Source organism: Schistocerca gregaria, chromosome 10 (assembly GCF_023897955.1).
Source record: "Schistocerca gregaria isolate iqSchGreg1 chromosome 10, iqSchGreg1.2, whole genome shotgun sequence".
NCBI lineage: Eukaryota > Metazoa > Arthropoda > Insecta > Orthoptera > Acrididae > Schistocerca > Schistocerca gregaria.
Window position 1 is genome coordinate 84,725,430 of NC_064929.1, and position 24,808 is coordinate 84,750,237.

Sequence of the window (24,808 nt, forward strand, 5' to 3'; positions counted from 1 at the left end):
GAAAATTTTGGTCGAAAATCAAGACAGGTTTAAGATACTGCAAGTGAGGTGATGAAACCAATGGAGAAAAGGAGGAAGAGCGGAGGATGGTTTAATGATAGGTATAGAGATTCAGTCACCAAGAGAAGAGCAGCGAAATAGTTACGGCTGACAAACGAACAGGATGAAAGAACAAGGAAGCAGCTAGAGAAGGAAGACAAGTCTTTCCAAAAGAAAAGGGAGAGTTCATAAACAGTAAATTAAAACTGGCAGAACACCGGACAGCAGTAAATACAAGAGACTTTTACAGGGCAGTCAGAGTCTTCAAGAAAGGATACAATCCAAGGATTGACGTAATCAGATGAAATGAAAGCTATGGAGGTATGGGAAAACTACTTCGAAAACGTCCTGAATGTGGGTGAAAACACCATGAGTGCTACAATAGGAAATGAAGAAGAAGAATCATATACAGACAACAGAGATACTATACCATTGTGGGAGTATGAACTACCAAGCATCGAAGAGATAAGGGCGAGCATAAAACTGCCGAAGATTAGGAAGGCACCAAGGATAGATGGAATACCTGCAGAGATGCTCAAGGAGAGAAGAACTACTCTACAAGCGAGACTATACCACTTAATCTGCTTAATTTGGAAGTAGTCTGTCATCTGCCCCACACTAAAGAAAGGAGACCCAAAGAGATGTAGCAATTATAAAGGAATCATACTACTTTGTACAGCTTATAAAATATTGAGCATGTTGTTACTGAAGCGACTAATACCACATGTCGAGAAAGTACAGGGATACCAACAAGTAGGTTTGAGAAAGGGACAGTCAAATGTAGACTATTTACATACAATACGGCAAGTGCTAGCAAAGAGCTGGGAATTCAGTAAAAATGTTCATTGCCTCTTTGTGGACTTCCAAAAAGCATATGATAGTGTGAACAGACAAGCAATAAGGGAAGAACTCGAAAGAGCTCAAGTTCCCAGAAAGCTCATAAAACTGACGCAGATATGCACCCAGGAGAATTCTTGGGAATAAGATAGTACTGTTAACAAGAAATGACAGTAAGGAATATATATATCGAGGCCAATGTCAAAATATACATACTCGTGAACAGGGGTCAACAAGAGGTTCGTGAACTCACACCACTTATTACTCGAACCGTCCGTTTCTTAGCCAAAAACATCATTTTAGAACAGGAAGAGTTACTCCAACATATAATACCATACGACATAAGCGAATGAAAATAAGCAAAGTAGAATAATTTTCATGTCAAACGATAACTCACTTCAGATACCGTTCGAATATTAAAAATGGCATCATTAAGTCTTTGAGCAAGATCATGAACGTGGGCTTTCCGCGACAGCTTACTATCTATCTGAACGCCTAGAACTGTTCAGTTTCACTAATCATATGCCCGTTCTGTGACATTAAAACGTCAGGTTTTGTTGAATTTTGTGTTGGAAACTGTAAAAACTCAGTCTTACTGTGATTTCACGTTAGTTTATTTTCTACAAGCCAGAACTTATCTCATGAACTGCACTATTTGAAACCGAGCCAGTGTGGCACACAACATCCTTTACTACCAAGCTACCATCATCAGCAAACAGAAATATTTTAGAGTCACCCGTAATATTACAGGGCATATCATTTGCATAAATAAGGAACATGAGTGGTCCCAACACTGATCCCTGCGGCACCCCCCGCTTGACCGTATCCCCCTCAGACCCTACATCACAGCCATCCTCAACATTGTGAATAATGACCTTTTGCTGTCTATTCCTAAAGTAAGAGGTGAACCAATTGCGAGCTACTCCCCTTATTCCGTAATGGTCCAACTTCTGGAGCAATATTTTGTAATCATCACAATTGAATGCCTTAGTTAAATCAAATAATATGCCTTGCGTTCGAAATCTTTTGTTTTATCTATCCAGTACCTCATAGAGAAAAGAGTATATAGCATTTTCAGTTGTTCAACGACTTCTAAAGCCGAACTGTACGATTGATAACAAATCGTGTGATATAAAATGATCGATTAACCTTACACACACAGCCTTTTCAATAACTTAGGCAAACACTGATGGCATAGAAATAGGTCTAAAATTATCTTCATTATCCCACTCTCTGTTTTTATAATGCGTACTGAGTACTTTAATCGTCCAGAAAGCTGACCATACCTAAAGGAAAAATTACAAATTTGGCTAAATACAGGGCTAACATGTGCTACACAGTACTTTAATATTCTGATAGGCACTCCATCATATCCATGAGAGTTCTTAGTCTTCAGCAGTTTAATTAATGAGTCAATCTCCCTCTTCTCCGTGTCCCAGAGGAGTATTTCAGTCATCAATGTCAGAAAGTCATTTGCGAAGAAAGTTATATAATTCCGTTTAGAAACTAAATTTTTCTTTAATTCACCAGCAATGCTCAGAAAATGATCGTTAAATACTGAACATATAGCTGATTTATCAGTAACAGAAATATTTTTACTGCGCACTTACTTTATATCATCGACCTTATGCTGCTGACCAGACACTTCCTTCAAAACTGACCATATGCTTCTAATTTTATCCTGTCAGTTAGCTATTCTATTTGCCTACCATACACTCTTTGCCTTCCTAATACCAATTTTAAGCGCCTTAAAATACTGTTTGTAATGGGCTACTGTAGCTTGATTGTGACTACTCCTAACATTTTGATATAATTCCCACTTTGTTCTACATGATGCCCTTATCCCACTTGTCAGCCACACGGGCTGCCCATTACTGCTAGTACCGCGTGTAGAACGTTCTAATGGAAATCAACTCTCAAAGATCATGAGAAATGTGTTAAGGAGAGCATTAAATTTATCGTATATGTTATTGGCACTATAAACATCCTGTCATTCTTGTTCCTTGACAAAGTTTAAAAAACTCTCTATTGCTGTTGCATTAAGTTTCCTTCATAGTGTGTAATTAAATGTGACATTTGTTTGAATACTAAAGCCTTTTAGTGTTAAAATTTGTGCATCATTGTCTGAAAGGCCATTCACCCTATTACTAAAAGAATGCCCACGTAGTAATGAAGAACGAATAAAAATATTGTCTATGGCTCTGCTACTGTTCCCCTGCAGCCTAGTTGGAAAAAAACAGTCTGCAACAGATCGTATGAATTTATGAGAAGTACCAACATTCGTTTTCTTGCACGATCATATACAAAATATATATTGAAGTCATTAGATATAACTAATTTCTGGTATTTCCTACAAAGTGAATCAAGAATCATCTCTAGCTTGAGCAGAAATGCTCTGAAGTAGTGTTAGGGTACCTATAAACAACAACAATTAGAAGTTTAGTTTCACTAAATTCAATTGACCGTGCGCTACATTGAAATATCTGTTCAGTGCAGTGCCGAGATACGTGTGTGGACTCAAATGAAATAGTTTTTTACGTATATAGCTACTCCCCCACCCTGAAAGGAACTCCTTGAAAAATTGCCAGGAAACCTGTATCCTGGTAAAGGAAGCCTCTGAATTGCCACATTATTTAAGTGGTGCTCCGATAGACAAATAACTTTAGAGTTAATATCTATAAGCAGGTCAATAACTTCATCTCTAATACCTCTTATTTCGATTAAATATGCTAGTTCCTTCTCTACTTGGAAACATTAAATCCTCTGAAGGTGATCCCTTAGTTAGAGGGACTTCCTTAAAGCAGGTATACCTTTCAGCTGACTTCATTCTAAAAAAGAAGCAGCTAAGACCCACCAATGACGCCACAGCGAGCGTTGCTGCATTTGGGTGTCAGCAACGAAGGCTAGAATTTGCACACCGATGCTGTAGCTGGAAGTCCATTGAGTAGTGACAGATGGTCTCATGAGAAGAATCATCAAGTTTTTTACTCTACTGAACACATGGCCGTTGCGTGTGTGGCCCTGCAGCCATTTTCGTCAGTGTCAATCCTGCAGTAGGGAGCGCTATGGGCTGGGGAATGTTTTCGTGGCGTTACCTCGGCGATGTTATGATGGCCTGTACCAGTAGGGTCTAGGTCACAGTGTACGTGCGTGGTTGGAAGAGCACCAAGAAGAGTTCTCAGTACTTCCGTGGTCACCAAACTTCCCGGGTTTAAACGCAATCGAGAATCTGTACGACCACGTCGAACGGACTGTTCACGCCATCGACCCACAACCGAGAAACCTACCACGGCTGACGACGGAGTGGGTTCACACATCTGTCGGTAACTTCACATCTACATCTACATATATACACCACTAGCCACCGAGCGGTGTGTGGCGGAAGGCACAATTCGCGCCAAAGTCATATTGCCTCCCTCCCCCCCCCCCCCCACCCCCCACCCTCCGTTCCACTCACGGATCGCGCGAGGGAAAAACAACTGTCTGAACGCCTCAGTTCGAGATTTCACTTATCTTTGAATGGTGATCATTGCGCGACCCGATGGTGGTAATAAATAATATGTCCTCTACATCCTCGGTGAAGATCGGATTTCGGAATTTAGTGAGCAGCCCCTTGTGTTTAGCGCGTCGTCTATCTGCAAGTGTGTCCCTCTTCAAACTTCCTATGAGATTTGTAACGCTCTCGCGATGGCTAAATGTACCAGTCACGAATCTTGCCGTGCGACTCCCACGTTCGTGCTGCGAAAGGAGGTTATTCAGACTTCTGATAGGTGTTCACATTAATGTGGCTGAACAGTGTAATTCTAGTAAAACAGAAAATAGCGACAAAAAGTTTATATTACGATAATTGCGTTAATCGAGTGCTAGGCAATCAGTAAGGTCAAGTTAAGCACAAGCGCGTTCAGTTTTACGGGAAAGATGGTGGCGAGCTTCACAGTCGCCAAGGGAGAGTTATGTCCAGAGTTACATCTGACGGCAAATGGGACACTATGGCGTCATCGTTGCTACGCCTAATATCGAAAATAACCTTTGTGTTTTGCTCAGATAGAGTCAGGGTGAAGTAACTGGCACGTAGGTTGAGCACATGTGTGACTTTAGTTCAAAGTTCGATTTCGACAGTGACAACCAAAGAGATGTAATTAACTTTGCAAAGTTTATTCGGAGGGCATCGGCCTTGCCGCAGTGGATGCACCGGTTCCTCTGAGATCACCAAAGTTAAGCGCTGTCGGGCGTGGTCGGCACTTGGATGGGTGACCATCCTGGCAGCCATGCGGTGTTGCCATTTTTCGGGGTGCACTCAGCCTCGTGATGCCAACTGAGGAGCTACTCGGCTGAACAGTAGCGCCTTCGGTCAAGAATATCATCACAACGGCGGGAGAGCGGTGTGCTGACTCTACACCCCCTCCTCTCCGCATCCTCCATGAGGATAACACGGCGGTCCCGGTAGGCTACTCGTGGTCTGACGACAGAGTGCTAAAGATTATTCTGCGCAACAACACAGATGCCGTCACACAAGGTAAGTCAGCTGCTAATATTTCCCCTGCTGCTGGAATTATCATTTTGTGGTCAGAGTTCAATGATATCGTTTTGGTCAGGCCGCTACTACACTGACGGGATGAAAATGTCGCAAGACCATGAACGATATATGCGACATTAACGAAAGTTGGTAGGCGTGTTTCAACGTCTGAAAAATGATGTCTATTCGAATTTCCCACCATTGTGCAGAAGACTGGCGCTAATAGCACCACTTTAAGGATGCAGATCAGATTTGTTTTAAGCAGACGCTATAATGGTCGGGGCGTTAGTTACCTTTGTGACTGCACGTTGTGAGCTGATGTTAGTAGAGAATGCTTTTAAGGCGTGTTGTGTACATAGTTCCGTGTAGTCAGCGCGTACACAACTTTCCCACTAGAGCGCGCCCCGCTAAGCACAACAGCGCAGGCGCAGCGCTCGTCCGTCTCCGCACTACGAGATGGCGCTGCCTTAGAGACGGACCAAATTCTACTTCCGCCGATCCGCGTGTTAATATGTAACGCAGCCAATGAGATTGCAGCTAATGTAGAACTTCTCCTCGCGGATCACACTCGCGCAGTGATACCTGAATGCTCGAGGTATTATAACGAGTGTACAGACCTCCGCTAGGTCAGTCTGCATTTGTCTGCAACAGTCTGTACGAGTTCTACATTTGTCTGTACCAGTCTACACTGAAGTTTCAGTCTGCGTCTAATAAGATTACCATATTCCTGTACATAGCCATGAAGAGAAATGTATAGACACTTTTGTCAAGTATCAGAGATATATGTGAGAATAAGATTAACATACCAATACCGAAGGTACTTCAGATTGTCAATTGTAAATAGCATCCAGAACCAAGTAGTTTCTATGATTGTTATTATTTTAATAAATGTATGTGAAAATTAATCAAGTTCTGTTTAAAGTCGGTCACACTCAATCTGCTACTCTGTGTGCAAGTGGCATTTGTATCAGCTGACCTACCGGCAGAAGATAAACACGCCACAAGGACGTACGTTTGGAGTACAGCATTGTATGGTACTGAAACATGGACTGTGGGAAAACCGGAACAGAAGAGAATCGAAGCATTTGAGATGTGGTGCTATAGGCGAATGTTGAAAATTAGGTGGACTGATAAGGTAAGGAATGAGGAGGTTCTACGCAGAATCGGAGAGAAAACGAATATGTGGAAAACACTGATAAGGAGAAGGGACAGGATGATAGGACATCTGCTAAGACATGAGGGAATGACTTCCATGGTACTAGAGGGAGCTGTAGACGGCAAAAACAGTAGACGAAGACAGAGATTGGAATACGTCAAGCAAATAATTGAGGACGTAGGTTGCAAGTGCTACTCTGAGATGAAGAGGTTAGCATAGGAAAGGAATTCGTGGCAGGCCGCATCAAACCAGTCAGTAGACTGATCACCAGAAAAAAAGTTCTAGGGGACTGATAACCTCAGAAGTTAAGTCCCATAGTGGTCAAATGCCTCTACAACTTAGAACTACTTAAACTTTACTAGCCTAAGGACGCGCCGGCCGGTGTGGCCGTGCGGTTCTAGGCGCTTCAGTCTGGAACCGCGTGACCGCTACGGTGGCAGGTTCGAATCCTGCCTCGGGCATGGATGTGTGTTATGTCCTTAGGTTAGTTAGGTTTAATTAGTTCCAAGTTCTAGGCGACTGATGACCTCAGAAGTTAAGTCGCATAGTGCTCAGAGCCATTTGAACCATTTAACCTTAGGACATCAGACATATCTATGCCCGAGGCAGGATTCGAACCTGCGACCGTAGCGGTCGCGCGGTTCCTGACTGTAGCGTCTAAAACCGTTCGGCCATTCCGGCCGGCCCATAGTGCTCAGAGCCATTTGAACCATTTGAACGGACAAGCGCAGTCTTTGGTTAGCCTTTCCCATAACATTTTCTATGTGTTCCTTCCAATATAGAGTGATCTTAAATGTAATTGCTAGGTATTTGCATGAATTTACGGCCCTTAGGTTTGACTGATTTATCGGGTGACCGTAGTTTAATGAATTCCTTTTAGCACTCACATGGATGTCCTCATATTTTTCGTTATTTAGGGTCAGTTGCCAATATTCGCACCATATAGATACCCTTTTTAAATCGTTTTTCAATTTGTTTTGATGTTATGCTGACTTTACTAGTCAATAAATGACAGCGTTATCCGCAAACAACGTAAGACGGCTGCTCAGATTGCCTCCTAAATCGTTTATGTAGATAAGAAACAGTAAAGTCCTATGACGCCACCTGGAGGAACGACAGAAATCACTTCTGTTTAGTCGATGACTTTCCGTCAGGTACTACGAACTGTAACCTCCCTGACAGAAAATGTCGAATCCAGTCACATAAGTGGGGCGATATTCCATAGGCACGCAATTTCACTACTGCGTGGTACAGTGTCAAAAGCCTTCTGGAAATCCAGAAATACGGAATCAATCTGAAATCCCTTGTCAGTAACACTTAACACTTCGTGTGTGTAAACAGCTAATATTTCACAAAATCGATGTCTTCTAAATCCGTGTTGACTGTGTGTGTCAACAGACCGTTCTGTTGGAGGTAGTTCATAATGTTTGTTCCAAAATCTCTCAGATTGTCTCCTAAATCGTTTATATAGGTAACGAACAGCAGAGGGCCTATGGCACTACCTTGTGTTTCACAAGAACGATAGAGAGGCAAGAGACTGAGTGATCCCGTTTCTGAGGGGGGAGGGGGCATAGTTTAGGGCACTTTCGTCCACTAGAGCGGTTGGTCAGTGCGGTGGCTCTGCATTACACGCAGTGAGTACGGGAACGTGTTTGCTCTGCGGAGCAGTAACGTTGCTCAGCGGAGGGCAGAGGCACGTTTCGCTGCTGCCTGAATTCCTGGAGAGGCTAATGAGACGAGTACACGTGCAGTGGCGGTGCGCAGAGGTGAGGCAGAAGCCGGCGTCCGTGCTGTGGACACACGGCTGTGCGGCCGCGGGCGGCGCATTAATTAGAGGGAAAACCCGGGGAAACACGGCGCGCAGCGCAAACAGCGGAGCAGGGGCCGAGCCGCAGGGGACTCCAGCCGCTCCGAAAAAACACCGGCCTCCCAGCTCTGCAGAACAGCACTCGGGCAGTGCAGGGAGCGTAGCTGCAGAAACTGACATCCAGAGGTTTCCACTACAATAACTGGATCCGTACCGATTCCTGTCATGACTCCAAGGGAGTACGAGCTAGGTCGAAGGCACTGACCTCCTCCATGCCTGTCGTAATGATGCTCATGTTTGGTTTGTGGGGCGCTCAACTGCCCCGCCATCATCGCCCGTACAAAGTTCCAATTTTTACACAGCCCAATCTAGCCGCTGTCACTAATGATGACGAGGATGATGATGAAATGATGGGGCCAATACGAACACCTAGTCTCCGGGCGGAGAAAAATCTCCAACTCGCCGGCAATCGAACCTGGGACCCGGTGATCCAAATGCAGGGATGCTACCCTCCTGAACCACGGGATGCAGACATGGCTGTCGCGATTCCAAAGACAGACACTGTAGTACAGGCTGTTCCAGCCGAGCTCCAGGGAGCCGGAGCGGTCACTGCGGCAGCTCGGAGCCCGTGGGGAGGGGGGAAGCGAACTCACTGCCCCCTGGCCGCATGCAGCCGCAACTGACGCAACAATCCGTGTTCAATGACAGCTGTGACTAGCCGCGGGAGCCCTGTACCTCTATTGGAGGATATCTTTCTATTCATTGAGAGTTCCGCAGTGTCTTGTATGTCATGAAGTATTTAATCCTGCGAAGAGGTACAATATACAACAACGTCTTCACGCTGCGCACTACGATCAGGTAGAGGGCGTTGCACGCAAAGAGCTGGTAGCCACGCTTAAGAACGACATACCACGAGACGTAAGTACAAAAACAGTTTCGTAATACGGAGGGTATAAAAAAATGAACATAGTTCATGTTCTGTAATGCGTTTATTATTGTCAGGTGAATGAGAGCGGAGAAAACAGTACTGAATCTGCAATTCGAGCAAGCTACAGGGCCGCTCACATCACTGCGACGAGTGGCAAGCCGTTTTCGGTGGCACCACTCGTAAAATCGTGCATGGTAGCAGTTGCAGAATGTTTGTTTCCGAGGGAGGTGCAGGCAATTCAAGGGGTTTGCCTGTCCAGGCTAACAATGTCTCGTAGAATCCTGGACATGGCAGAGGATTTAGAGGCAGAGCTCAGGAAAAAGGCGGAGAGGTTTGTTGCATTTTCGCTAGCGCTTGACGAAAGCACCGACATATCGCACTGTGCTGAGCTTGTAGTCTTTCTGCGTGGTGTCGAGAAGCAGCTGCAAGTAACTGAAGAACTCTTGGATGTGGTACCACTCGATTACACCGCAGTCAGGACGTGACATTTTTGAACATGTTTGTGAATAAGTGGACAATATGAATCTGCCGTGGGATAAGCTCCATTCTGTAGCGACAGACGGTACACCACAAATGATCGGGCGTCACCAAGGTTTTGCTTCTCGTTTGAAAAATAAACTCAGGAACGAATTCGGTAAAAACATTTTGACTCTTCCTTGTTTTATTCACCAAGGAGCACTCTGATCCGAATCAGTAGAGCTAGGTGGCGTCATGGAAGATGTCGTGAAGTGTGTGAATTTTGTGCGCCGTCACGGTATGAATCATCGCCAATTCAAAGGACTCCTGAAAGATATGAAAGCAGAGTATGGGAATATACCTTACCACAGTACAGTTCGTTGGCTGAGTCGGGGAAAAGTTCTTGATGTTTTCTTTGCAATTCGTGAGGAAATATCCCTTTTTCTCGAAATGAAGAAATGCGTTGTCTGAAGGATATACACTCCTGGAAATTGAAATAAGAACACCGTGAATTCATTGTCCCAGGAAGGGGAAACTTAGTTGACACATTCCTGGGGTAGATACATCACAGGATCACACTGACAGAACCACAGGCACATAGACACAGGCAACAGAGCATGCACAATGTCGGCACTAGTACAGTGTATATCCACCTTTCGCAGCAATGCAGGCTGCTATTCTCCCATGGCGACGATCGTAGAGATGCTGGATGTAGTCCTGTGGAACGGCTTGCCATGCCATTTCCACCTGGCGCCTCAGTTGGACCAGCGTTCGTGCTGGACGTGCAGACCGCGTGAGACGACGCTTCATCCAGTCCCAAACATGCTCAATGGGGGACCGATCCGGAGATCTTGCTGGCCAGGGTAGTTGACTTACACCTTCTAGAGCACGTTGGGTGGCACGGGATACATGCGGAAGTGCATTGTCCTGTTGGAACAGCAAGTTCCCTTGCCGGTCTAGGAATGGTAGAACGATGGGTTCGATGACGGTTTGGATGTACCGTGCACTATTCAGTGTCCCCTCGACGATCACCAGAGGTGTACGGCCAGTGTAGGAGATCGCTCCCCACACCATGATGCCGGGTGTTGGCCCTGTGTGCCTCGGTCGTATGCAGTCCTGATTGTGGCGCTCACCTACACGGCGCCAAACACGCATACGACCATCATTGGCACCAAGACAGAAGCGACTCTCATCGCTGAAGACGACACGTCTCCATTCGTCCCTCCATTCACGCCTGTCGCGACACCACTGGAGGCGGGCTGCACGATGTTGGGGCGTGAGCGGAAGACGGCCTAACGGTGTGCGGGACCGTAGCCTAGCTTCATGGAGACGGTTGCGAATGGTCCTCGCCGATACCGCAGGAGCAACAGTGTCCCTAATTTGCTGGGAAGTGGCGGTGCGGTCCCCTACGGCACTGCGTAAGATCCTACGGTCTTGGCGTGCATCCGTGCGTCGCTGCGGTCCGATCCCAGGTCGACGGGCACGTGCACCTTCCGCCGACCACTGGTGACAACATCGATGTACTGTGGAAACCTCACGCCCCACGTGTTGAGCAATTCGGCGGTACGTCCACCCGGCCTCCCGCATGCCCACTATACGCCCTCGCTCAAAGTCCGTCAACTGCACATACGGTTCACGTCCACGCTGTCGCGGCATGCTACCAGTGTTAAAGACTGCGATGGAGCTCCGTATGCCAGGGCAAACTGGCTGACACTGACGGCGGCGGTGCACAAATGCTGCGCAGCTAGCGCCATTCGACGGCCAACACCGCGGTTCCTGGTGTGTCCGCTGTGCCGTGCCTGTGATCATTGCTTGTACAGCCCTCTCGCAGTGTCCGGAGCAAGTATGGTGCGTCTGACACACCGGTGTCAATGTGTTCTTTTCTCCATTTCCAGGAGTGTAAAATGGATATCAGACCTGGCGTTCCTAGCTGACATAACTATGCATCTGAATAACTTAAATCTGTCACTGCAGGGCAAAAGGCAGCTAATCGTTGACATGCACGACCAGATCAAAGCGTTCATGGAACAGTCACGTCTGTTTGAGAGGCAGATGAGTAATGGACATCTAGCGTGCTTCAGTCGTCTTGCTGCTTTAAAACTACACGAAGGTACTACTTTCGGCGATTACCAAGCAAAGTTAAAGCAGCTCATCACGTCGTTTGAAACACGATTCCGAGACGTCACTAGTTTGGAAATGGAACTTAAGGTGCTCAGCACTCCTTTTCACTTTCCCCCGATGACTTGTCACCGTCACTTCAATTGGAGATTATGTGTTTGCAAAATTCAACTTTGTTGAGAGAGAGGTACTACAAAACGTTGGATTTATCACGATGGTATCGTTCATTACAGCAAAAAACATTTCAGAACAATGCCGCTCAGCTCACATGCACGTTTGGATCTTCAGGATGCAACAATGAAGGCCACCATCCGTATTAACGCTGGGAACAACACTTTGACGCCTGATATTTACGATCTTGTAATGAAAAGAAAATGTCAAGCTACAAATGCGCAATAAATTTAGAATGCAGTTTCTTGTGAAATAGTCGTTTCTTATTTATTTCCCGAACATCGTATTTCCTGGTGTACCATGTCACCACGCCTTAGCAGCTAGGAGTATGAGGTTGTCCATCTTGTAAGACGCAGCCGGCACCTCAAAACGCTCGCCGCTTGCCTCAGCCAGCCGTGCCACGAGCCGGTCCACTTTGAATGGTGACTGCGATCGACACGGCTCCCTGGAGCAGGGAGAGCTCCGCGGCTCATAACGGAGCCGACGAGCTGGACCAGCCTGATATAGAGGGTCTATACAAGGGCGGCGTACTTGAGGACAGTATTCTGGAAATAGAAGAGAATGTAGATGAAGACGATGTGGGAGATAGGATTCTGCGTGAAGAGTTTGACAGAGCACTGAAAGACCTGAGTCGAAACAAGGTCCCGGGAGTAGACAACATGGCCCTTTTCAGTTCACATTATCGGCATAATTTTTGGCGTATAACTGCCTTGTTTTTGTTGCTTCTTATATGTTGTTGTTGTGGTCTTCAGTCCTGAGACTGGTTTGATGCAGCTCTCCATGCTAATCTATCCTGTGCAAGCCTCTTCATCTCCCAGTAACTACTACAACCTACATCCTTCTGAATCTGCTTAGTGTATTCATCTCTTGGTCTCCCTCTACGAGACGGCCGTGATGGCCGAGTTGTTCTAAGCGCGTCAGTCTTGAAACGATCGACCGCTATGGTCGCAGGTTCAAATCCAGCTTCGGGCATGGATGTGTGAGATGTCCTTAGGTTAGGTAGGTTTAAGTAGTTCTAAGTTCTAGGGGACTAATGACCTCAGCTGTTAAGTCCCATAGTGCTCAGAGCCATTTGAACCATTTTTTTTCTCCTTCTACGATTTTTACCCTCCACGCTGCCCTCCAATACTAAACTGGTGATCCCTCGATATTCCAGAACATGTCCTACCAACCGGTCCCTTCTTCTAGTCAAGTTGTGCCACAGACTCCTCTTCTCCCCAATTCTATTCAACACCTCCTCATTAGTTATGTCATCTATCCATCTAATTTTGAGCATTCTTCTGTAGCACCACATTTCGAAAGCTTCTATTCTCTTCTTGTCTAAACTATTTATCGTCCACGTTTCAATACAATACACGGCTGCACTCCATACAAATACTTTCAGAAACGACTTCCTGACATTTAAATCTATACTCGAAGTTAACAAATTTTTCTTCTTCAGAAACGCTTTCCTTGTCCTTGCCAGTCTACATTTTATATCCTCTCTACTTCGCCCACCATCAGTTATTATGCTCCCCAAATAGCAAAACTCCTTTACTACTTTAACTGTCTCATAACCTAATCTAATACCCTCAGCATCACCTGACAATTCGACTACATTCCATTATCCTCGTTTTGTTTTTGTTGATGTTCGTCTTATATCCTCCTTTCAAGACACTGTCCATTCCGTTCAACTGCTCTTCCAAGTCCTTTGCTGTCTCTGAGAGAATTACAATGTCATCGGCGAACCTCAAAGTTTTTATTTCTTCTCCATTGATTTTAATACCTATTCCGAAACTTTCTTTTGTTTCCTTTATTGCTTGCTCAATATACATCGGGGAGAGACTAAAACCCTGTCTCACTCTCTTCCCAACCACTGCTTCCATTTCATGCCCCTCGACTCTTATAACTGCCATCAATTGTAAATAGCCTTGCGCTCCCTGTATTTTATCCCTGCCACCTTCAGAATTTAAAAGAGACTTTTCCAATGAACATTGTCAAAAGCTTTCTCTAAGTCTACAAATGCTAGAAACGTAGGTTTGCCTTTCCTTAATTAGCTTCTAAGTTAAGTCGTTGGGTCAATATTGCCTCACGTGCTCCGATATTTCTACGGAATCCAAACTGATCTTCTTCGAGGTCGGCTTCTACCAGTTTTTCCATTCGTCTGTAAAAATTTCGTGTTAGTATTTTGCAGCCATGGCTTATTAAACTGATAGTTCGGTAATTTTCACATCGTGCAACACCTGCTTTCTTTGGGGTTGGAATTATTATATTCTTCTTGAAGTCTGAGGGCGTTTAACCTGTCTCATACATCTTGCTTACCAGATCGTAGAGTTTTGTCAGCACTGGCTCTCCCAAGGCTGTCAGTAGTTCTAATGGAATGTTGTCTACTCCCCGGGCCTTATTTCGACTCAGGTCTTTCAGTGGTGTGTCAAACTATTCAGGTAGTATCATATCTCCCATTTCATCTTCATCTACATCCTCTTCCGTTTCCATATGGGTTCTAAAATGTGTACATCTTGATTCACAAACGAAATAGTTTTGAAAGCGAAATATTACATGCCCACTGGATAGAGGCTTTCTAAGTTAGTGCAGCGAGATATGCGTTTTACCGATACGTATTAACAGGGACAGTAAAACACAGAGAGTACTCCAGTAGCGAATGACCAGCGCTGGCTGCGCTGACTGCTACCGCCTTGTAGCGGCGCAGGAGTACAGTTTGATATTCTCTGTGTTTCACTGTCCCTGTTAATACGTATCGGTAAAACGCATATCTCGTTGCACTAACTTGGAAAGCCTCTATCCAGTGGGCATGTAACATTCCGCTTTCAAAACTATTTCGTTTGTAACTATCTGCGGACGTGAGCGTCACATGAAAGGTGTGGTAAATATCATTTGTTTGGTCTCACTCGGGCTGCACATTGCAAAAACGCATTTACAAATATGTACCAGAGGAAACTTATGTCACCCAGGACACACAACTGGTTTTATAGGGATGAACTATCAAAACCGGTTCCTGAGATGATAAGGGAGAAAGAGAGGTTTACTTTAATTTACGTCTATGGTCACAATCTTTTTTGTTTAACAAAAATGGTTCAATTGGCTCTGAGCACTTAGGGAAGCACTATGGGACTTAACATCAATCCCCTAGAACTTAGAACTACTGAAACCTAACTATCCTAAGGACAGCGCACACATCCATGCCCGAGGCAGCATTCGAACCTACGACCGTAGCGGTCGCGCGGTTCCAGACTGAAGTGCCTAGACCCGCTCGGCCACCTCGGGCGGCTTTTGTTGAACAGATTCAGGTTTCGGTCTATAATGACCATCATCAGATCTGTTTCATAAAAACAAAGTCCTAATGTACTGCAGCCATAGTGGCATCGTCAAATGTTAAATGCGGAATCAGCAACAGCATCGTCAAATACATATAAATCACATCACATGCAAAAATAAATAATTAAATAAATAAAAGGTGCATGTGATGTGATTTGTATGTATTCGACGATGCTAGTGTAGATTCCGCATTAACATTTGACGATGCCACTATGGCTGCAGTACAGTACATTAGGACTTTGTTTTTATGAAACACGACTGATTATGGTCATTAAAGACCGAAACCGGAATCTGTTAAACAAAAAAGATTGTGAACATAGACGTAAATGAAAGGAAACTCATTAAATATACGGGTCACTGATTTGTTTCACGACGATCTTGCAGCTTGAGATAAATAGGTCATATAGACATACGGCCGCAAGGGCGTTCTAAAGGAGGATGTGAGTGATATGGGCAGTGGCAGGTGTCGTGAAGAATGCTCCACATTGTCATCTGTCTCACCCCATGGCGGAAGGCCACCTGTCTGGTGCTGATAAGGTGGTAATTGTCAGAAATATGATCAACCCTCCCAGGGACTGTTTCTACAGTTCGTCCAAAAGAAAAAAAAAATGTAACAGTCACATAGGCGCTTTCTTTAGATAAGTGAACACCCATATACACTAGTGGCCATTAAAATTGCTACACAAAGAAGAAATGCAGGTGACAAGCGGGTATTCATTGGACAAATATATTATACTGGAACTGACATGTGATTACATTTACACGCAATTTGGGTGCATAGATCCTGAGAAATCAGTACCCAGAACAACCATCTCTGGCCGTATTAACGGCCTTGATACGCCTGGGAATTGAGTCAAACAGAGCTTGGATGGCGTGTACAGGTACAGCTGCCCATACAGCCTCAACACGATACCACAGTTCATCAAGAGTAGTGATTCGCGTATTGTGACGAGCCAGTTGCTCGGCCACCATTGACCAAACGTTTTCAATTGGGGAGAGATCTGGAGAATGCGCTGGCCAGGGCAGCAGTCGAACATTTTCTGTATCCAGAATGGCCCGAACAGGACCTGCAACATGCGGTCGTGCATTATCCTGCTGAAATGTAGGGTTTTACAGGGATCGAATGAAGAGTTGAGCCACGCGTCGTATTACATTCGAAATGTAACGTCCTCTGTTCAAAGTGCCGTCAATGCGAACAAGAGGTGACCGAGACGTGTAACCAATGGTACCCCATAGCATTACGCCGGGTGACACGCCAGTATGGCGATGACAAAAATTACGTTCACCGGGATGTCGCCAAACACGGATGCGACCATCACGATGCTGGATTCATCCGAGAAAATGACGTTTTGCCATTCGTGCACCCAGGTTCGTCGTTGAGTACACCATCGCAGGCGCTCCTGTCTGTGATGCAACGTCAACGGTAACCAGAGCCACGGTGTCCGAGCTGATAGTCCATGCTGCTGGAAACGTCGTCAACGTCGTCGAACTGTGTCGTACAGATGTTTGTCGTCTTGCAAAGGTCCTCATCTGTTTAGTCAGGGATCGAGACGTGGGTGCACGATCAGTTACAGCCATGCAGATAAGACGCCTGTCATCTCGACTGCTAGTGATACGAGGCCGTTGGGATCCATCACGGTGTTCCGTATTACCCTCCTGAACCCACCGATTCCATATTCTGCTAACAGTCATTGGATCTCGACCAACGTGAACAGCAATGTCGCGATACGATGAACCGCAATCGCGATAGGCTACAATCCGACCTTTACCAAAGTCGGAAACGTGGTGGTACGCATCTCTCCTGTTTACACGACGCATCACAACAACGTTTTATCAGACAACGCCGGTCAACTGCTGTTTGTGTATGAGAAATCGGTTTGAAACTTTCTTCATGTCAGCACGTTGTAGGTGTCGCCACCGGCGCCAAACTTGTGTGACTGCTGTGAAAAGCTAATGATTTGCATATCACAGCAGCTTCTTCGTGTCGGTTAAATTTCGTGTCTATAGTTCGTCATGTTCGTGGTGTAGCAATTTTAATGGCCAGTAGTGTATGTACAGTTCACAGTTCGCAATCTGCCTACTCGAATCGTATTTGCGCTACACGCATGACGTTTAATGAACTGACATAAGCGGATACTATGTTAAGGCGCAATCAACTTATACGCATTTTATTGTTTTCAGAATTCTGCGCCGCTTATTTTCATCTATGCCAACGATTTGTACGTGTGCATGGGACAAACTGCACCCTGGTTCGATCTGTCATATCGCTTCTCGTGCTCAGTGAAACGATAAATAGTTTGGACAAGAAGAGAATAGAAGCTTTCGAAATGTGGTGGTACAGAAGAATGCTGGAGATTAGATGGGTAGATCACATAACTAATAAGGATGTACGGAATATGATTGGGGAGAAGAGGAGTTTGTGGCACAACTTGGCTAGATGAAGGGATAGGTTGGTAGGACATGTTCTGAGACCTGGAGGGATCACAAATTTAGCATTAGAGGGCAGCGTGGAGTGTAAAAGCAGTAGCTACTGGGAGATGAAGAAGCTTTCACAGGATAGGGTAGCATGGAGAGGTGCACCAGTCAGAGCAACCTTCGTGTTGCTCTATGCTGTTACTCCAGGTGGTAGTAACTCGGCCACTGAGGAATCCTTTACGGTTTCAGTGACAACTAACTAATGACTGTCCGGTCTGCAGAGCCCATTACAAACAGCCTGGACTCCACGACGACTTGCTCCCCCGTTTTATGTCGGAAAATAACAGGGTACCACCTGAATAGTCACCGCTTGCGCCTTTCACAAGGCGGAAAATTTCTATAAAAGCTCGAATGACTGGTCTGCTAGCGCTAGTTGCCGTATGTGCCGGCAATGAGCGTCTGTTACTCCGTAGACTGTCACTAATTACCTCTCTCTTCTACCTCCAATTTTCTGCGGACTTCGGTTTTCAACGCCAATGCCATCATTTCTCTTTGCGGCTGCCCACCATTGCTCAGTCACTTAGTGTAGTCTAATAAACGCTTTTCATATCTAGATCTACATTTATATCTACGTTCCGCAAACAACTGTGAAGTCCATGGCTGGGGGTACGTCGTACTGAACCAGTTATTAAGATTTGTTCCCGTTCCAAGCACGTATGGAGCGGTGGAGGAATGATTGATTGAGTGCCTCTGAGCGTTCAGTAATTAATCTAATCTTATGCTCACGACCCATATTGCAAGCGATACGTAAGGCCCTTACAGGCATCATTTAAAGCCCGTTCTTGAAACTTTGTTAATCAACTTTCTCGGGATTCAATACAGTATTGGATTGCGTGTGTTTAGAAGAGGTATGATGAATGCATGTCCTAAAAGACATTGCATTGTGCTCAAACATACCCATCACAATACCGAATTTATCACCCGATACACCAGCCGGTGGGGCCGAGCGGTTCTAGGCGCTACATTCTGGAACCGCGCGACCGCTACGGTCGCTGGTTCGAATCCTGCCTCGGCCGTGGATGTGTGTGATGTCCTTAGAACTACATAAACCTAACTAACCTAAGGACTGATGACCACAGAAGTTGAGTCCCATAGTGCTAAGAGCCATTATTTTTCACCCGATGCTAACCTAGATACTTTCGCTTTAATGTCTCCCCTGTACGGGAATTACAGTAGGTGACCGAGTGCAGGTTAACGACCATGGACGACGGCATATTGTACTTTGGGTCTGCAGACAATCCTGTCGGAGGAACATCCGCAACTGAGTACTACGGCAGAGGTTGAAAATACCGCTCCAGTTGTAATGTTCTCTTCATTTAAAACACGACCGGATTCGGGCTCTTATATGCTCATCGTCAGGTGTTACCTGGAGCATCATAATCATTCCATTTCAGATACAAACACGAATTGAAGCATTCAACATATTCACCTTAAGGGTCCTGTTTTAAACATTTTATGTTGTTGTTGTTGTGGTCTTCAGTCCTGAAACTGGTTTGATGCAGCTCTCCATGCTACTCTATCCTGTGCAAGCTTCTTCATCTCCCAGTACCTACTGCAACCTACATCCTTCTGAATCTGCTTAGTGTATTCATCTCTTGGTCTCCCTCTACGATTTTTACCCTCCACGCTGCCCTCCAATACTAAATTGGTGATCCCTTTATGCCTCAGAACATGTCCTACCAAACGATCCCTTCTTCTGGTCAAGTTGTGCCACAAACTTCTCTTCTCCCCAATCCAATTCAATACCTCCTCATTAGTTATGTGATCTACCCATCTAATCTTCAGCATTCGTCTGTAGCACCACATTTCGAAAGCTTCTATTCTCTTCTTGTCCAAACTATTTAACGTCCATGATTCACTTCCATACATGGCTACACTCCATACAAATACTTTCAGAAATGTCTTCCTGACACTTAAATCTATACTCGATGTTAACAAACTTCTCTTCTTCAGAAACACTTTCCTTGCCATTGGCAGTCTACATTTTATATCCTATCTACTTCGACCATCATCAGTTATTTTGCTCTCCAAATAGCAAAACCCCTTTACTACTTTAAGTGTCTCACTTCCTAATCTAATTCCCTCAGCATCACCCGACTTAAATCGACTACATTCCATTATCCTCGTTTTGCTTTTGTTGATGTTCATCTTATATACTCCTTTCAAGACACTGTCCATTCCGTTCAACTGCTCTTCCAAGTCCTTTGCTGTCTCTGACAGATGTACGATGTCATCGGCGAACCTCAAAGTTCTTATTTCTTCTCCATGTACTTTAATACCTACTCCGAATTTTTCTTTTGTTTCCTTCACTGCTTGCTCAATATACAGATTGAATAACATCGGGGATAGACTACAGCCCTGTCTCACTCCCTTCCCAACCACTGCTTCCCTTTCATGTCCCTCGACTCTTATAACTGCCATCTGGTTTCTGTACAAATTGTAAATAGTCTTTCGCTCCCTGTATTTTACCCCTGCCACCTTCAGAATTTGAAAGAGAGTATTCCAGTCAGCATTGTCAAAAGCTTTCTCTAAGTCTACAAATGCTAGAAACGTAGGTTTGCCCTTCCTTAATCTAGCTTCTAAGATAAGTCGTAGGGTCAGTATTGCCTCACGTGTTCCAACATTTCTACGGAATCCAAACTGATCTTCCCCGAGGTTGGCTTCTACTAGTTTTTCCATTCGTCTGTAAAGGACTCGCGTTAGTATTTTGCAGCTGTGACTTATTAAACTGATAGTTCGTTAATTTTCTCATCTGTGAACACCTGCTTTCTTCGGGATTGGAATTATTATATTCTTCTTGAAGTCTGAGGGTATTTCGCCTGTCTCATACATCTTGCTCACGAGATGGTAGAGTTTTGTCAGGACTGGCTCTCCCAAGGCCGTCAGTAGTTCCAATGGAATGTTGTCTACTCCAGGGGCCTTGTTTATTTATAAGAAATAGAAACTATCCAGAGCATTAAACGTTATACCTCGCGAATTTTCAGTGAGCAAACTGTGATTAAGTACACAGTCCTGCCGAGTAACTTTTCTTTTTTGAAGCAGTGTCCAATCTCCTTTGTTTCCCCTTCTGGTTTGTGATTATTGTACGCTATCCATGTGTACTTCGTAATCGGGTCATTGGCTTTGGTGGCCCTTAATCAACCTTAGCTACTGTAGGGAATCTGCATATCTCTTATAGTTAGCACGCTCCATCCAGTTTCTTTTACATAGCACTAAGTTGTCCTCTTTTAATTGAAGTTTCCATATTTTAAATTTTTTATTCTATGACTACAGCTCATTATTGTGCTTCATTATATGTGTCCCCAGTGATTTAATATGTGCCTGTCTTTCATGATGGTAAATTTGTGTCAGGTCTTACCTTGTGCAAGCCTCGTTGAGTCGTCGGATTTTAGTTAGCAGTTTTTGAGTTGATCGCTCTTTTGAGGCGTCCTTTTAGTGCTATTGCTGCTAGCTAATGATTGGTGTAGTAGTTTGTGACAGTGTCGACTGTAAGGGTTTGCGACCTTCCTTTTTGTTCAGTAGCGAGATGCTTTTTAATAAGACCGGCACATGTGTACGTTCTTGTAACTAATGACTGTGGCGCGTTGTTTCATATACATCACAAATAAATTAAAAACTTGCATGTCACACGTGAAAAGGGGAAAATTTTCATTGTTTTCCGACTTATGCATAAATTTTATGCGCCGGCCTGCAATTATTTTCACTACTGTTCTGCGCTGCCCCTGTTCAGTATCTTTCTTTGCCACTGATAATGCACTTTTAACGCTGTTCAAGTAATTTTCTAGTCAGTGTGAGATTTTCACTCTGCGGCGGAGAGTGCGCTGATGTGAAACATCCTGGCAGATTAAAGCTGTGTGCCGGACCGAGACTCGAACCCGGGACCTTTGCCCTTCGCGGGCAAGTGTTCTACCACGTATTTTTCTTTTTTCTTTCTCTTTATCAGTATTGTTCGTTGCGTTTGGTCTTGGCGGACGTCACAAGACATCCGTTCAAGTTGATCGTTGATTCCTTTACTAAGTTTTTTTATTGCAGAGGGTGAGCAGCCCTCTGCCCGAACACTCTGAACTACCGTGCCGGCAATTGAAACGATGACTAAGACAGCACAACACTCAGTCCCTGAGCGGACACTGAGCTACCCCTGAGGTATCCAAGCACGACTCACTGCCACGAGGTACTGGCAGAAGTAAAGCTGTGAGGCTGGGGTGTGAGTCGTGCTTGCGTAGCTGAGTACTTCTCTAGTGTTTGTTTGACTAGTGCAAGAGTGTCACAGGAATACTGAAAGAACTGAAGTTGTAGCGTCTTGAAGGCAGACGAAGAAAATCACGAGAAGTACAGCTATACAGAAGTGTATTCGTAGTTGCAAATACGGCAACATCCAAGTGTGTAATAGAAGGACGACCCTGAAAATTTGTGCCGGACCGGCTCTCGAGCCCGCATTTTCCGCTTGTCGTGAGCGCCTTGACGATTCGGACATCCGTGCACGCTTCACGGCCAGACCGATAGCAGGGGTTGAAAATACCGCTTCTATTGTATGGTCCTTTGTCCTTTACATTTAAAACACGGACAGTTTGTTTCCCCATTCGTATATGATACGCTCGCTGCGTGTCCTCTACTAGTCCACCGTGGCGCACGGGTCACAGCTCAGAGTGTAAGTGTCCTGATGTTCGTGGCGTATTTCTTTACCCCGGCAGTCATCCGTAGTTTTGTCTGGTGCCACTTTGCCACTGACTTATGTTTTACCGCATGTTGTACGACCGCTGGTTTCTAAAATATTATAAGGAGCTTCTTTCTTACTCTTTAATGTGTATTACTGCGTGTAAAAACTATAAACTCCAGTCTCTTGTTTTATCAGTATAACATCTGACGATGGTGGGCATATAAGATCCCGTGGTCGCTCGTGTTTTAGATAAAATGTACCTTACAATTTAAGTAGTATTCTCAACCTCCGCTCTTGCTCTGGCCGCGAAGCGTGCACGGATGTCCGAATGGTTAACGCGACTGCTCAAGACCAGCGTAAAATGGGGCCTCAAGTGCCTGTCCGGCACAAATTTTCAATGTCGGCATTCTGTTATACATTTGGATGTTGCCTGTATTCGCAACGACGAATACATTCCTGTAGACCTGTATTTTACGCCTATCTCCAAGACGCTACAAGTTCAGTGCTTTCAGCATCTCTGCCACAAACCCCTGACCATTCGCGCTGCCCTCTAAAAGTTGTCAGTCCTATTACGTACGAGTCCCAGGCACATATAAAACATTCTAGGGTGCTCACACGGTGTGTTGTATGCAACCTCCTTAGGAGACTGATTGCATTTCGCTTCGATTCTACTAACCAACCGTAATCTGCCACCAGCTTTACCCACTATTATGCGACCGTTCGGCCATATCCCGACAACCTGTTACACCCACGTATTTATATGACTTGACCGATTCCAACTGATACGTTCATACTCTAGACTTAGGATACTGTGTCTTTTTAGTTCTTTGAAGTTGAAACGTCCCCTAAGAAGAATTTATACACGACTGTGCTTAAACAGACACACAATATTTTTTTTTTGTGTAACTGCAATCTGACTTTCAGTAATCCCTACAAGAGAATGGCCCTAACTAACATTAACCTATACGTTTCACAAATCACTTACCTCAGAAAAATCTTCGTTACTCTAACTACTGCAATACAGCGAGCGCCACTACTGCCAGCTAAATAAAAGATTCAAACTACGGAAGGCACTAACTACTGATAGGCATAGTTAGCAAATGAAAGATTTTAATAGAGAAGAAACAATGTATTTACCTTAATAGTCATAATATATATATCAGTTCATGACATCAATTCTTACAAATTTCAAAACTCCGCCATCTCTCCCCCCACGTCCACCACTGCTGGCGGCTCAACTCCAACTGCGCAACGCTACGCGCTGTTAGCATCCAGCTGCCGCTGCCCAACACTACAATGGCGAGTATTACAACAATGCCAACCAGCCACAGACTGCACACGGCACAGCCAGTGATTTTCATACAGAGCGCTACGTGGCGGCGGCGTTACCAATAAAAAAACTTAAACAGCCTACTTACAAAGTGTACAATGTTACATCTTTGAGCAAAGTTTCCTGCCTTTGCACCACTTTGCCATCTCACCAAGATCTGTCTTAATATTTTTGTTGCTTTATCCGGACAGCACTTCATTATAGAGCACCGCATCGTCGGCGAAAAATCTGAGCTCACTACTGAAATCTCACTCCCGCTCACAATACCCGTCTAACAGTGACAGCAGTGCTGTGGGTGAATGCTGCGTGATCAATGAGGATAGGAAGCACCGATCACTTAAAGCGGAAACCGGTATTTTCAGTTCTGAATAACCAGTGTCTTTCGTTATTTGATATCAGGTACAACAGTTTTTTTATTATTTACTGATAACTGGGTAAAAAACCAGTAAATCAGTTGTTTATTATTTACTGACAACTGATTAAAAGACTGCTAATTACTTTTCCACAAAATTTGCCAAAATTCTCGACTTTCAAGTAAAGCTCTTTTCCTTTAAGAGTATTGTAAAATTTCCATTGGTTTTAAGTATTGGGTTGCTACAGAAAGTGGAAAAAGCGGTAAGAGCTATTCTAAAAATAGGACCGACAAGTACAAAAATGCAATTAACAGATTGCATACGATTCAGTACCACATTGGCTGGCCGCGCGGGGTGGCCACGCGGTCTTAAGAGCCTCGCCAAGGTTTGCGAGGCTCCCCCTGTCGGAGGTTCGAGTGCTCCCTCGGGCAAGGCTGTGTGCGTCGTCCTTATCGTAAGTTAGATTAAGTAGTGCGTCAGCTTAGTGACCGATGACCTCAGCAGTTTCGTCCCATAGGAACTTACCACACATTTCATGTTTCCACATTGCTGAGACCATAAAGTAGCTGCTGATGTGAAGTGTAACCTATCAGACGATGCATAGGCGCGTGCAGTGTTCCAGAATTGCTCCCGCCTGCTCTCTATAAAGC

General features: G+C 44.8%; 1 protein-coding gene across 2 annotated transcripts in view; it reads right to left on the reverse strand.

Annotated features, from left to right (window-relative positions):
* The window catches only part of LOC126293695 (acetylcholinesterase-like), an 824,325-nt gene that overhangs the window by 178,382 nt on the left and 621,135 nt on the right, over positions 1-24,808 (reverse strand). The window lies entirely within an intron of this gene.